The sequence below is a fragment of the Triticum aestivum genome, chromosome 1A (assembly GCF_018294505.1).
Source record: "Triticum aestivum cultivar Chinese Spring chromosome 1A, IWGSC CS RefSeq v2.1, whole genome shotgun sequence".
Lineage (NCBI taxonomy): Eukaryota > Viridiplantae > Streptophyta > Magnoliopsida > Poales > Poaceae > Triticum > Triticum aestivum.
Genome location: NC_057794.1, coordinates 528,173,074 through 528,186,251, shown reverse-complemented (window position 1 = coordinate 528,186,251; position 13,178 = coordinate 528,173,074).

Genomic DNA, 13,178 nt, shown 5'->3' with positions numbered 1-13,178 from the left:
GATCTCGGGTAGGGGGCCCCGAACTGTGAGTCTAGGCCGGATGGTAACAGGAGACTGGGGACACTTTGTTTTACCCAGGTTCGGGCCCTCTCGATGGAGGTAAAACCCTACTCCTGCTTGATTAATATTGATGATATGGGTAGTATAAGAGTAGATCTACCACGAGATCAAGGAGGCTAAACCCTAGAAGCTAGCCTATGGTATGATTGTTGTGTATGGAGTTGATTCTGTCCTACGGACGACAACCCTCCGGTTTATATAGACACCGGATAGGGTTACGGTAACATAGAGTCGGTAACAATGGTAGGAGATCTTGAATATCCGCATCGCCAAGCTTGCCTTCCACACCAAGGAAAGTCCCATCTGGACATGGGACGAAGTCTTCAATCTTGTATCTTCATAGTCCAGGAGTCCGGCTGAAGGTATAGTCCGGCTATCTGAACACCCCCTAATCCAGGACTCCCTCAATGACAGTCAATTTTCGGCTTTCTCTACTGAGGTGCTCGTCCGGATGAACCAGGGCACAATCGCAGTAGTTCTCGTGGTGCTGCCTTAGCCGATAGAGCGGAACGTAAGGCACCAAAACACAGGAGCCAGGCAAACCCAACATTTGACCAAAGACATGATTCGGAGCTGATGCATATAAGGCCAAACTCGCGACGTCGAACACTCCCTAAGGTATTCGGTCTTTATGGTATAAACCGGGCCTAAATAGTGCCCTTTGTAAGAAGCCCCTTGTGTCCAGGTATGTGCATTATTTTGACGTGGCCACATGCCAAGACGTCAGCATCCTTCTCAATTGTATTGAGAATCCGAGGGATGTGTATCAACAAGAGACAGTAAAAAGGTTTATGTAGGGTCTTAATGTAAAAATAATCCTTGGACCGGGTCCCTGCTGCAGGTCTGCGCCTGTGTCTCCGTTGTGCCATATCCTGGACGGGTGTAGCACGATGTTCATCTGAAAAGCGAGAAACTTAGGTGAAAAGTTGTCGTGCAAAAAGGTAGTTTTAAAGAAACCATGTATAATTCGAGATGAGTAAAAATTGCCACTTGTCTGCGCGCGTTGAGCCCCTTGTATTCGTATTAGGGGTGTGGCCATCAAACATGTATGAATTACATATAGCTGCACCGAACTCTTCTAACCGTGTCAATGGTCTTGACGACCTATCAAATGCTTTAGTTGGTGAGGCCGTTTTTAGTGTGCGTCTGCCAAGGCAGTCGCACTCTCTTCGGCGTGCAAAGATCGCTCAATATTTCCATTCGCTGTAATGATGCCACGTGGACCGGTCACCTTGAGCGTGAGGGAAGCGTAATGCGGTATTGCATTAAAGCGAGCAAAAGCTTCACGTCCAAGTAGTGCTTGATAGCCACTTTGGAACGGAGCAATGTGGAAGGTTAAATGTTCGCTATGGAAGTTATCGGGGAAGCCAAATATAACCTCTAGTAGCAGGGAGCCCGTGCAATGAGCCCCTGGGCCTGGCGTTACTCCTTTAAAGGTAGTATTGTTGTGGCAAATTTTCGTTGGGTCTATCCCCATTTTGTGGATTGTGTCCTGATATATCAGGTTTAGACTGCTGCCACCGTCCATCAGGACTCATATGAAGTGGTATCCGTCAATTATTGGGTCTAAAACCAAGGCAGCCCATCCTGCACGCCGGATACTTGCTGAGTAATCCCGATGGTCGAAAGTGATCGGTTGAGACGACCATCGGCAGGACTCCGCAGTGATAGTCCCTTGGGCATATTTCTCTGGGAGTGCCGCTTTGTTTCTCCCCTTGATCACGTGTAACACGTTTACTGTTTTGACTTCTGGTGGAAATTTCTTTTGTTCCCCAGTGTCTTGCTTGAGAGGCTCATCCTCGTCTTCTCTTGTTGTATCCTCCCCTTTGTGTACGGCGCTGAACTTGCCGGACTGCTTGAAGACCCAACATTCTCTATGGGTATGATTAGCGGGTTTACCAAGGGTGCTATGGATCTGACATATTTGGTCCAGAATTTTGTTGAGGCTGGATAGTTCGTCTCTGGCGCCTTTAGAGGGTGGCTTTTGCTGACCTGGCCGAGAGCTTCTGAATACGGCGTTTACGGCCGTGCTCTTCAGGCTGCCTTCTTTATTCCGGCGCTTATTATTGTTGCTGTGTCGTGATTTCTCGTTTCCATCTCTAACTTCGGATGTACTGGGGTCGTTGGTGCTGCATCTGGCTAGCCAGCTATCCTTACCCACGCAAAAGCGGGTCATGAGGCTTGTTAATGCTGCCATTGTTCTCGGCTTTTCTTGGCCGAGGTGTCTGGCAAGCCATTCGTCACGGACACTATGCTTAAAAGCTGCCAAGGCTTCGGCGTCCGGACAGTCAACTATTTGGTTCTTTTTAGTAAGAAACATGTTCCAACGCTTTCGGGCTGACTCTCCGGGCTGTTGAGTTATATGACTCAAATCGTCCGCATCTGGAGGTCGGACATAAGTCCCTTGAAAATTTACCCGAAAAGCATCTTCGAGCTCTTCCTAGCTTCCAATGGAGCTTTCGTGGAGGCTTTTAAGCTAGTGCCGAGCTGGCCCTTTGAGTTTGAGGGGTAAATACTTAATGGCGTGGAGATCATCTCCTCGAGCCATATGGATGTGGAGGATATAGTCCTGAATCTAGACCCCAGGGTCTGTTGTTCCGTCGTATTCCTCTATGTTTACGGGTTTGAATCCCTGTGGAAATTCATGGTCCAGCACCTCATCGGTGAGACATAGGGGGTGTGTGGCACCCCTGTATCTGGGTGTACCATGGTGTTCGGATGTTTGGCGTGTTGCATCGTATGCTGGAGTGCGCTTGCATGGTCCATAGATGGATCTGGTTGCGCCGTTCTTTTGATGCGAGCCCTCGCGTGGATCGCGTATTGGCTTATGTGCGACATTGCTTACCGCTCCATGTTGGCCGTGAGGTCGTCTATCCGTCTAGGTGGCCGTTTTAATTTTTGGTTGCGGGGGATCTAAGGCCTCCTCATTGAATTCAGGTAGCAACTTCCGCTTCGGGTAGCTCTTGGTGGGGCGATTACCGCCATACTTCGCTGTTGTGTTGAGTACTTTACTCTATCTGATTTGGAGTGTGTCTTGCGCAGCCTTGAGCCTTTGCTTCTGCTTTTTTAGACTCCTCGCAGTGGCAACAAGCCTTTGATGGGCATTCTGTTGCTCCGGGTGTCTGTCCGGTGTTATGTCATCCGGACTATTATCTTTGACAGAGACGGGTTGTTCGGTTTGATTCTCCGTGTTGCTGTGGTTGGGTAGTGGTTCACCCTGCTCTAACGCTGGGTCTATATGATCGTTATTTCTGCCGAGGCGGGATTTGGGGCGGCGCTTACGCCGCTGCTTTGACTGCTTCTCGAGGGGACAACCCTTCGTTGCGTCCTTCCATTCCTCGTCGTCGTCTTCTTTTGGTGTGTCCACCATGTATACGTCATGTGATGAAGTGGGCGTCCAGTGCCCTGTGGGCAGTGGTTCCTGTTCGTCTCCTGCATCGTCATCCATACTATCGATGTCTTTGGAGTCGAAGTCGAGCATGTCGGTTAAGTCATCAATCGTGGCTACTTGGGTGGTGGGTTGGTGGCGAATTTCTTCGTCATCCGCATCCCAATCCTGCCGGACATAGTTCGGCCCGGATCCTCCTGACAAGGAGAGAGACCTTAATGAGTTCAGTATATCGCTGAAGGGCGAGTGCTGAAAGATATCCGCGGAGGTAAACTCCATGATCGGCGCCCAGCCAGACTCGATGGGAACGGGCGCAGGCGGTTCGGAGTCCGTGGCCGGAGAAGTCTCCGACAGTTTAGCGACACGGCTCTCGTGAAGGGTAAGGTCGATATTCGGCTCGATCGCCACTGAGGATACGGCCTCCGTAACGTTGTCTATCCACCCGTCTATGAATGGCGCAATTGGCTCTGAATTGAGGCTCGGAGCGGCTGCCGGTGCGATTTCCTGAATGCGGTCCGATGGTAGAGCTAAATCATACTCATCGTGACCGTGAGGCACACAAGGCGGGGGCTCGAATCCGTTGAAGATCAAGTCTCCGCGGATATTGGCCATGTAATTTAAGCTTCCAAACCTGACCTGACGGCCAGGGGCGTAGCTTTCGATTTGCTCCAGATGGCCAAGCGAATTGGCCCGCAGTGCAAAGCCGCCGAACACAAAGATCTGTCCGGGGAGAAAAGTCTCGCCCTGGACTGCATCACTATCGATGATCGTAGGAGCCATCAAGCCTAACGGCGACGACACAGAGGAACTCTCAATGAAAGCACCAATGTTGATGTCAAAACCGACGGATGTCGGGTAGGGGCTCCCAAACTGTGCGTCTAAGGCGGATGGTAACAGGAGACGGGGAACACGATGTTTCACCCAGGTTCGGGCCCTCTTGATGGAGGTTAAACCCTACGTCCTGCTTGATTAATATTGATGATATGGGTAGTACAAGAGTAGATCTACCATGAGATCAGAGAGGCTAAACCCTAGAAGCTAGCCTATGGTATGATTGTATGTTGTCCTACATACTAAAACCCTCCGGTTTATATAGACACCGGAGAGGGTTAGGGTTACACAAGGTCGGCTACAAAGGAGGAGATAAACATATCCGTATTGCCTAGCTTGCCTTCCACGCCAAGTAGAGTCCCATCCGGACACGAGACGAAGTCTTCAATCTTGTATCTTCATAGTCTAACAATCCGGCCGAAAGATATAGTCCGGCTATCCAGAGACCCCCTAATCCAGGACTCCCTCAGGGGGTGAACAGGTGATTTTTATGAAATTCTTCACTGAGGAATTTGCTGGTGAGGAAATTCCTTAGTGAAGAACTACTAGCAGCGGAATAAGTACTCAAAAGTAAACATCACAAAATACAAGCATAGTCATCATGATGAAATGAAGACAGGCACAGAGTACAGGAAGCGTAAGCACAGGTGAGGGAGTCCTGGATTAGGGGGTGTCCGGATGGCCAGACTATACCTTCAGCCGGACTCCTGGACTATGAAGATACAAGATTGAAGACTTCGTCCCGTGTCCGGAAGGGACTTTCCTTGGCGTGGAAGGCAAGCTTGGCGATACGGATATGTTGACCTCCTACCATTGTAACCGACTCTATGTAACCCTAACCCTCTCCGGTGTCTATATAAATCGGAGGGTTTTAGTCCGTAGTACAACATACAAAACAACAATCATACCATAGGCTAGCTTCTAGGGTTTAGCCTCTCCGATCTCGTGGTAGATCTACTCTTGTACTACCCATATCATCAATATTAATCAAGCAGGACGTAGGGTTTTACCTCCATCAAGAGGGCCCAAACCAGGGTAAAACTTCGTGTCCCTTGCCTCCTGTTACCATCCGGCCTAGACGCACAATTCGGGACCCCCTACCCGAGATCCGCCGGTTTTGACACCGACATTGGTGCTTTCATTGAGAGTTCCTCTCTGTCATCGCCGTCTGGCTTGATGGCTCCTACTATCATCGATAGTGATGCGGTCCACGGTGAAACTTGTCTCCCCGGACAAATCTCTGTCTTCGGCGGCTTTGCACTGCGGGCTAATTTGCTTGGCCATCTGGAGCAGATCGAAAGCTATGTCCCTGGCCGTCAGGTCAGATTTGGAAGTTTAAACTACACGGCTGACATCCGCGGGTACTTGATCCTCGACGGATTCAAGCCACTGCCTAGTGCGCCGCGCTGTCACAACGAGCATGATCTAGCTCTGCCGCCGAACAGTGCCCTGGAGGCCGCACCCGCATCGGCTTCGACCCTTAATTCAGAGCCAACTGCGCCGATCGAGGATGGGTGGCTGGACGCCACCTCAGGGCTGTGACCCCAACGGCGATCAAGCCGAACACCAGCCCCGCACTCCGTGAGACTCGTGACTCCAAGGAGTCGGACTCCTCTCTGGACTCCGAACCCTCCACGCCCTTGCTGATCGAATCCGATTGGGCGCCGATCATGGAGTTTACTGCCGCGGACATCTTTCAGCACGCGCCCTTTGTCAAGAGAGCTCTGCCCGGATCATGGCTAGCAGGATTGGGATGCGGAAGACGAAGAAATTCAACGCGCACCCACCACCCACTTTGTAGCCACTATCGACCATATAACCGACATGCTCGACTTCGACTCTGAAAACATCGACGGTATGGACGACGATGCGGGAGGCGAAGAAGAACCACCGCCCATAGGGCGCTGGACGCCCACCTAATCATATGACGTACACATGGTGGACGCACCAAAAGATGACGACGAGGAGCGGAAGGACGAACCGAAGACTTGTTCCCTCAAGAAGCAGTCAAAGCGGCGACGCAAGCGCCACCCCATATCATGCCTCGACAGAAATAATGATCACACAGACCCAGCACTGGAGCAGGGCGAACCGCTGCCGGACAACGGCAATCCAGATAATCAAACTGAACAAACAAATTCTATCAAGGATAATAGTCCGGACGACATAACGCCAGACAGGCACCCGGAGCAGCAGAATGCCCACAAAAGGCTTGTTGCCACTGCGAGGAGTCTTAAAAAGCAGAAGCAAAGGCTCAAGGCTGCGCAAGACACACTCCAAGTCAGATGGAGTAAAATACTCAACACAGCAGCAAGGTACGGCGACAATCGCCCCTCCAAGAGCTACCCAAAGCAGAAGCTGCTACCTAAATTCGATGAGGAGGCCTCAGACCCCCTGTCGGTGTCAAAACCGGCGGATCTCGGGTAGGGTGTCCCGAACTGTGCGTCTAGGCCGGATGGTAACAGGAGGCAAGGGACACAAAGTTTTACCCAGGTTTGGGCCCTCTCGATGGAGGTAAAACCCTATGTCCTGCTTGATTAATATTGATGATATGGGTAGTACAAGAGTAGATCTACCACGAGATCGAAGAGGCTAAACCCTAGAAGCTAGCCTATGGTATGATTGTTGTTCTGTCTCTTCTATCGACTAGCCTGGCCCTGGTTTATATAATGCACTAGAGGCCCAGGTTAACAAGAGTCCTAGCCGAATACGCCAGTGGGGAGAAGTCCTTGTCTTGATTGCCAAGTCTTTATGGAATCTAACTTGTATGTGGCAGCTGTCCGAACTGGCCCATTATTATACGGCCATGGGGGGCCTCGGCCCAATCTAATAGATCGGGAGACGACGTGGTGAGTACCCCCTAGTCCAGGACACCATCAGTAGCCCCCTAAACCGGTCTTCAAGTTAGGGACGCTCCTCGATTCTTCCGAACTGTTCTTTATCTTCGGTCGTCGGTCTTGAAAACTGGTTCAACAAATCTTCTTTATCTTCGATCTTGAGGATCGCCAAAATGCATTCGACGAGTTTACACGTCGGGTATCCGAGGAGCCCCTTTAAGTTTCTGGCCTTTACCAATGCCTTGTTATTTTTATGCCGCGCCTCGGGTTTGAAGTTGTTCCCAGGCTGCAGCGTCCTCTTGCGTCTGAGCTCCAACGCCGGACTGTATTCGAGGTATCTTTTGCAACCGAGCACCAACGCCGGACCGCTTCCCAGCTCTAACGTCGGAATGTATCCGAGCTCCAACGCCGGACTATGTATCCGAGCTCCAACGCCGGACTGTATATCCGAGCTCCAACGCCGGATTGTATCCGAGCTCCAACGCCGGACTATATCCGAGGTGTCGTAAATCACCTTGGTTCAAAGAAGGTTGAAGGAGTTTAGCCGAGCTTAATGCCGGAAATGCCCTCTATGGAGCCAGCCACTAGCGCCCGAGCTTTATGCCGGGCTGCTTCCGAGGTGGTGCACCACCCCGAATGTGGGCTGATTTTTGAGAATATTTTTTATTGGTGCAATTTATTCTGTGCCGAGATATATAGCCAGTAGCCCTCAAGGTGTGTATCGGTCTAAAACCCGAGATGCACCTGAAGGATGATGTAAGACCACTGATCCTAGTAGCCGCTGAGATTCAGGTTGATTTGCAAAATCGGCCTGAGGATCAAATCCAAGCTCGGCAGAATACTTCGGGACACTAAAAGCGGCGTGCTCAGTCCTCGAGACTCAGGTTGGGTGCGGCCGACCAACCTGAGGATCAAAATCTCCTCGGAAACTATATTGCACATAAAATTTTCTGCATTGGACAAGCAATGCAGTAGTCCCCGAGACACTGGTCGGGTGGTAACACCAGATCAGGGGATCAATGTACCCCTTTAATATTTATAAATAATAAGCCCGAAGCCCAGTAGCCCCTGAGCCTTAATGCGGGCACGGGTGGCCGAATTAAGGATCAATATCCATAGTAAGATCACAAATTATGTGTAATGACTCTATGTATCCAAGTACTTTACGTCATTAATGCTCGGATCCGCATTGTACAAAACTTTGTTGACCGACCATCGGCTTCCACCTCCTCGGCCAGTAGCTGACCAGTGTTTGTCCTACTTTATAAAGCCTTTATGAGGGCAAAGATTTACATCAAACGTGGCAATCTGGCCATACGGTTTTATAAACAAAGGCACGCAGAGAGTTATATTACTGTTTAACAAAAGAAATGTCTTCCAAAGAAAATAGTCATGCTATCGGTTCCTTTCTTTGGGTTGTCATGCTAAGCATGATCATTAAACCTAAGCTCTAATGCAAGAGCAAAATATTGAGGATTTAGTTTGGGAGGCCAGTTAATAGCCCCCGGTAGTGTTCGGCGACAGTCGGGGTCAAGCCGTAAACACCTCGGCCAATGTTATGAACGGCCCATCATTTAACATAGTCATCGGATCGCTGACCAGTTTATGCTTATTGTGAAAGTCAGTTTTCGGCTTTCTCCACTGAGGTGCTTAACCATGTGAGCTGGAAGCACAATCGCAGTGGTTCTCCCTGTGCACGCCTAGCCGAACAAAACGGAACGTAGGAAGCAAGTGCAGGAGCCGGGCAACCGAACTATTGACCAAAGACACAATTCAAAACCGATGCATATATAGCAATATCTGAGAATGTTTTTGCCGAATCCCTAAAGGTGTCCGGTGTTGCACTGCGAGACTAATGCTGGAAAAGCACAAATAGTTTAAAAGTGCCAAAAAGCTTGGAAAACCAAGAAACGTCAGTAAAAACATGACGTCCGAACAATATCAAGTGTTCGGTGCCAATCCGAAAGTTGGTCTTAGAAAAAAGAAGTGCTCCTGTCGTGCTTTAACATGATACATCCTATCTCAAGACTTCGAGCGGGTCAGCCTACGGCTTCAACCTCCTATCCCGAGGGCGGAGTACTTCTCATCAGGCCAGTTTAGCAAACTAAACTCTAGTGGCTTTGAGAGAGAAATGAGGCTCCCCGGATAGTGACCGCACACTCGTGTCGAAAAAAGGAGTGATAAATAATAATAATAAAACTTTGCAACGACTAAGAAGAAGAACACTTATTATAAAACGGCTCAAATAAACTTAAGAGCCCCCAAGTGACTTGGGTAGAAGAATGATTGCATGTACCAAAGTACTTATATCATATCTATGTTCAACCGAACTTTAAACGCATCTTAACCGACCGTTAGCTTCTCCCTCTTCGGTCAAGGACCGAAAAGTGTTATGTACTCCATCGGTCGATAATATCGACGGTGTTTTCAGTAACCAGGCAATCATGCCATAAGGCTGTAACAGACAAAGCGCGCTCAGGGAACTTATGCTATATTACCGTGAAGTGTAAGAAGCATCTTCGAAGAAAGTAGTACCCCCACCGATACCTTTCTTCGGTGCTCATTGTTATTATGAGACTTGTGCAATAGATTTTTTGTACTCATGAGTTCCGTTGTGTGCCGACCATCATTGAAAATTATAAGAGCGCTAGCTTTCGGCTTCACCCAGTCTGAGGTCCGGCTCGGTGACCCGATCGTGACAATCGCAGAGGTGCTCCCTTTACTCCCTAGCCGAACAATCGGGAACGTAGGGGTAAACATAGGAGCGAGGCAACCCAGCTTGCAAATTGCTTAAGTCAATATGGTGCATATTGTGGCGTAATACACGAACAAGGAACGAAGTCGTACAAGTATAATCATATGCAAGTGGAAAAGCTTCATGAAGGAAGCCCCCAAATGAATTGGGAATTTGAATTTATGAGTCACAAACAAAGTTTGGACAAGGAAAAATTTTATAAGCAACGTTTTTCCAAAAAAGTATAATGCTTGGTCAAACCGAGCACAAGTTAGAAATTCAATCTTTGAGTATGAAAGCGACTTAGCTGGTTAATGTGTTCGGTATTGCTGACGCGGTCCGAGCTTGATGCTGGGCAAGGTTCCATCCCCCAAGCCGGTCTCGAGGTGGCGGAGCGGAGAACTCGACACGCCGAAGTGGTGACATAGCACAGTCAATGCAGACCGGCAGAGTGACGCCGAAGTCCCCGGATCATTTTCCTGTGCACAAAAAATAGTGCAAACCGGAGATAATAGTAATAATGATAATTAAAAAAATCATTGCATAATAAATAATTTATGCAAAGTGAGTAATAAAAGAAATGTGGCCTGGCGCCGAAGTCAATGGCATTGCAGGGCGTCGGCGTGATGTGGTAAAGGCGTGGCAAAGCATGAATTCGCAGGTCGGTCCGAGCTCCGGATGCGGCGTACGCCGGACTACGTACGGAAACTGACCAAACCACCATGCGACTGTTGTTAATGCGGCCACCATTTGATAGACCGGTGTACATATGATGGACAAACCAGAGTAATAATTTCTTCAGAAAAATGAACCAAACAAGCAAAAAATATTGGGATTGATAGCTCCTGGTTTATTTGTTGTAGCAATCCGAAGGAAGGCGATTCCCAAAATTGGGACTCGCTCCGCACACCCATTGCCTGATGGGCGATAAAATGACGGCATGGCAATGCTGGTAAAGGTTGGCTCGGCGAGGCAAAGCCCTCGGCCCAGCAAACGTGACGGAGCTGGTCGGCTAGTGACGCCGAAGTGTCCGGAGTAGGTTGATCAAGAGATGGCAAAGCCCCCGGTCCAGCCGGGATGTCGAAGCCTTGATGTCAGCCGATGAGTCGAAGTAGGTCGACGTGATGGACACCAACTTGAAGAAGCAATAGTGCAGCCCTGTCGATGCAGGTCGTGACGTGGTCGATGCCGGCCTTATGAAGCGACCGTGCAGCGATGCCGATATGCCCGCTCCGTGTAATTCGTGGGGAGGCGATGTTGGTGATGATTTATCCTACGCGATGTCGGACTCTTGTTCGGCTTGCCAAGATGATGATCCGAAGAAGTTGAGCTCGGCTCAACAAAGTGGCGCCATGTCTAGCGCAGGTCGGCAGCCGTGGAGTAATATTGCTGGACTGGTTTGACACCAACATGATGTTGAAGAGCATGTTCGAAAGATCTTAAAGTTAGTGGGATGTCTTCGGGAACAAAACACAATACCCCATACAAAACTTCCTTCAAAAGGGATGTCCGAAATCCCGTTCATAAAAAAGATGAACTCAGGTCGGATTCGTTTTCATGCAGAAAATGGATCTAAAAAGTGATGCACTAATCAAAAGGTTCCCGGAGTTTGGACGGTCGGATTGACCTGAAATTTTGAGAGGTGGTAGATATAGGAATTCCGCAGCCGATCAACGGTTGGATCTTCCAAAGGACGTCCGAGCTAGAAGCTGGACACCATGCCCTAAACTCATCCAAATTCCCGTCCAGATTTGACAGGGCTCCGGTATATCGTGGATTGCCCGAGATTCCTCCATCGGAACTCGACGAAATTTTTCAGGGTTGTTGTAGACTCAATTCTGCATAATTCCACCAAAGCGATCGTCAAAGCGGTACTCGAGGAGGTGGTGGCGGCTGATACAAGTTCACTGTCCAGAAAAAACAGCACGGTCGCTTGAAGGCAATGTTGACGTTGAGCCCCCGAGCTCCATGGATGATTCCTCCATAATCTTGATAGAGATCGGAGTTAATGTTTGATGAAGGCCCTCGTCCGAACATTGTGACCTGAACACGAGGCGCAGTTCTTGGTCAAACCAAGGTGACCAGTCGAGCTGGTGATGAAGATGCCAAAGTTGCAGTTGTTCTGCAGGCGAGCCATCGATCCTTTTGTCGATCACACAGCGGAACTCTCTGCGAAAGCACCAATGTCGGTCTCAAAACCGGCGGATCTTGGGTAGGGGGTCCCGAACTGTGCGTCTAGGCCGGATGGTAACAGGAGGCAAGGGACACGAAGTTTTACCCAGGTTCGGGCCCTCTCGATAGAGGTAAAACCCTACGTCCTGCTTGATTAATATTGATGATATGGATAGTACAAGAGTAGATCTACCATGAGATCGAAGAGGCTAAACCCGAGAAGCTAGCCTATGGTATGATTGTTGCTCTGTCTCTTCTATCGACTAGCCTGGCCCAGGTTTATGTAATGCACCAGAGGCCTAGGTTAACAAAAGTCCGAACCGAATACGCCGGTGGGGAGAAGTTCTTGTCTTGATCGCCAAGTCTTTGTGGAATCTTCCTTGTATGCGGCAGCTGTCCGAAGTGGCCCATGAGTAAACGGCCATGGGGGGCCTCGGCCCAATCTAATAGATCGGTAGACGACGTGGTGAGTACACCCTAGTCCAGGACACTGTCACCCCCCACAACCAAATATCAAAGCATCCACCTGGTCGGATAGACGACCCCTCTACCAACACAGAGCGGCATACAACGCCACTGACAATACAACACGCGACCCATGTGAGGGCTCGCACCCAAGGGGCGGCGCAACAAGATCCATCTATGGACCACGCAAGCGCGCCCCAGCATACAATGCAACACAACAAACATCCAAACAACACGGTACACCCAGCTACAAGGGTGCCGCACACCCCCTATGTTTCACCGATGAGGTGGTGGACCATGAATTTCCTGAGGGATTCAAACCCGTAAACATAGAGGTATACGACGGAACAACAGACCCTGGGGTCTGGATTGAGGACTACATCCTTCATATCCATATGGCTCGAGGAGATGATCTCCACGCCATCAAGTACTTACCCCTCAAGCTCAAAAGGCCAACTCATCACTGGCTTAAAGGCCTCCCCGAAAGCTCCATTAGAAGTTGGGAAGAGCTCGAAGACGCCTTTCAGGCAAATTTTCAAGGGACTTATGTCCGACCTCCGAATGCGGATGATTTGAGTCATATAACTCAACAGCCCCGAGAGTCAGACCGAAAGCTTTGGAACAGGTTTCTTACTAAAAAGAACCAGATTTGTCGACTTTCCGGACGCCGAAGCCTTGGCAGCTTTTAAGC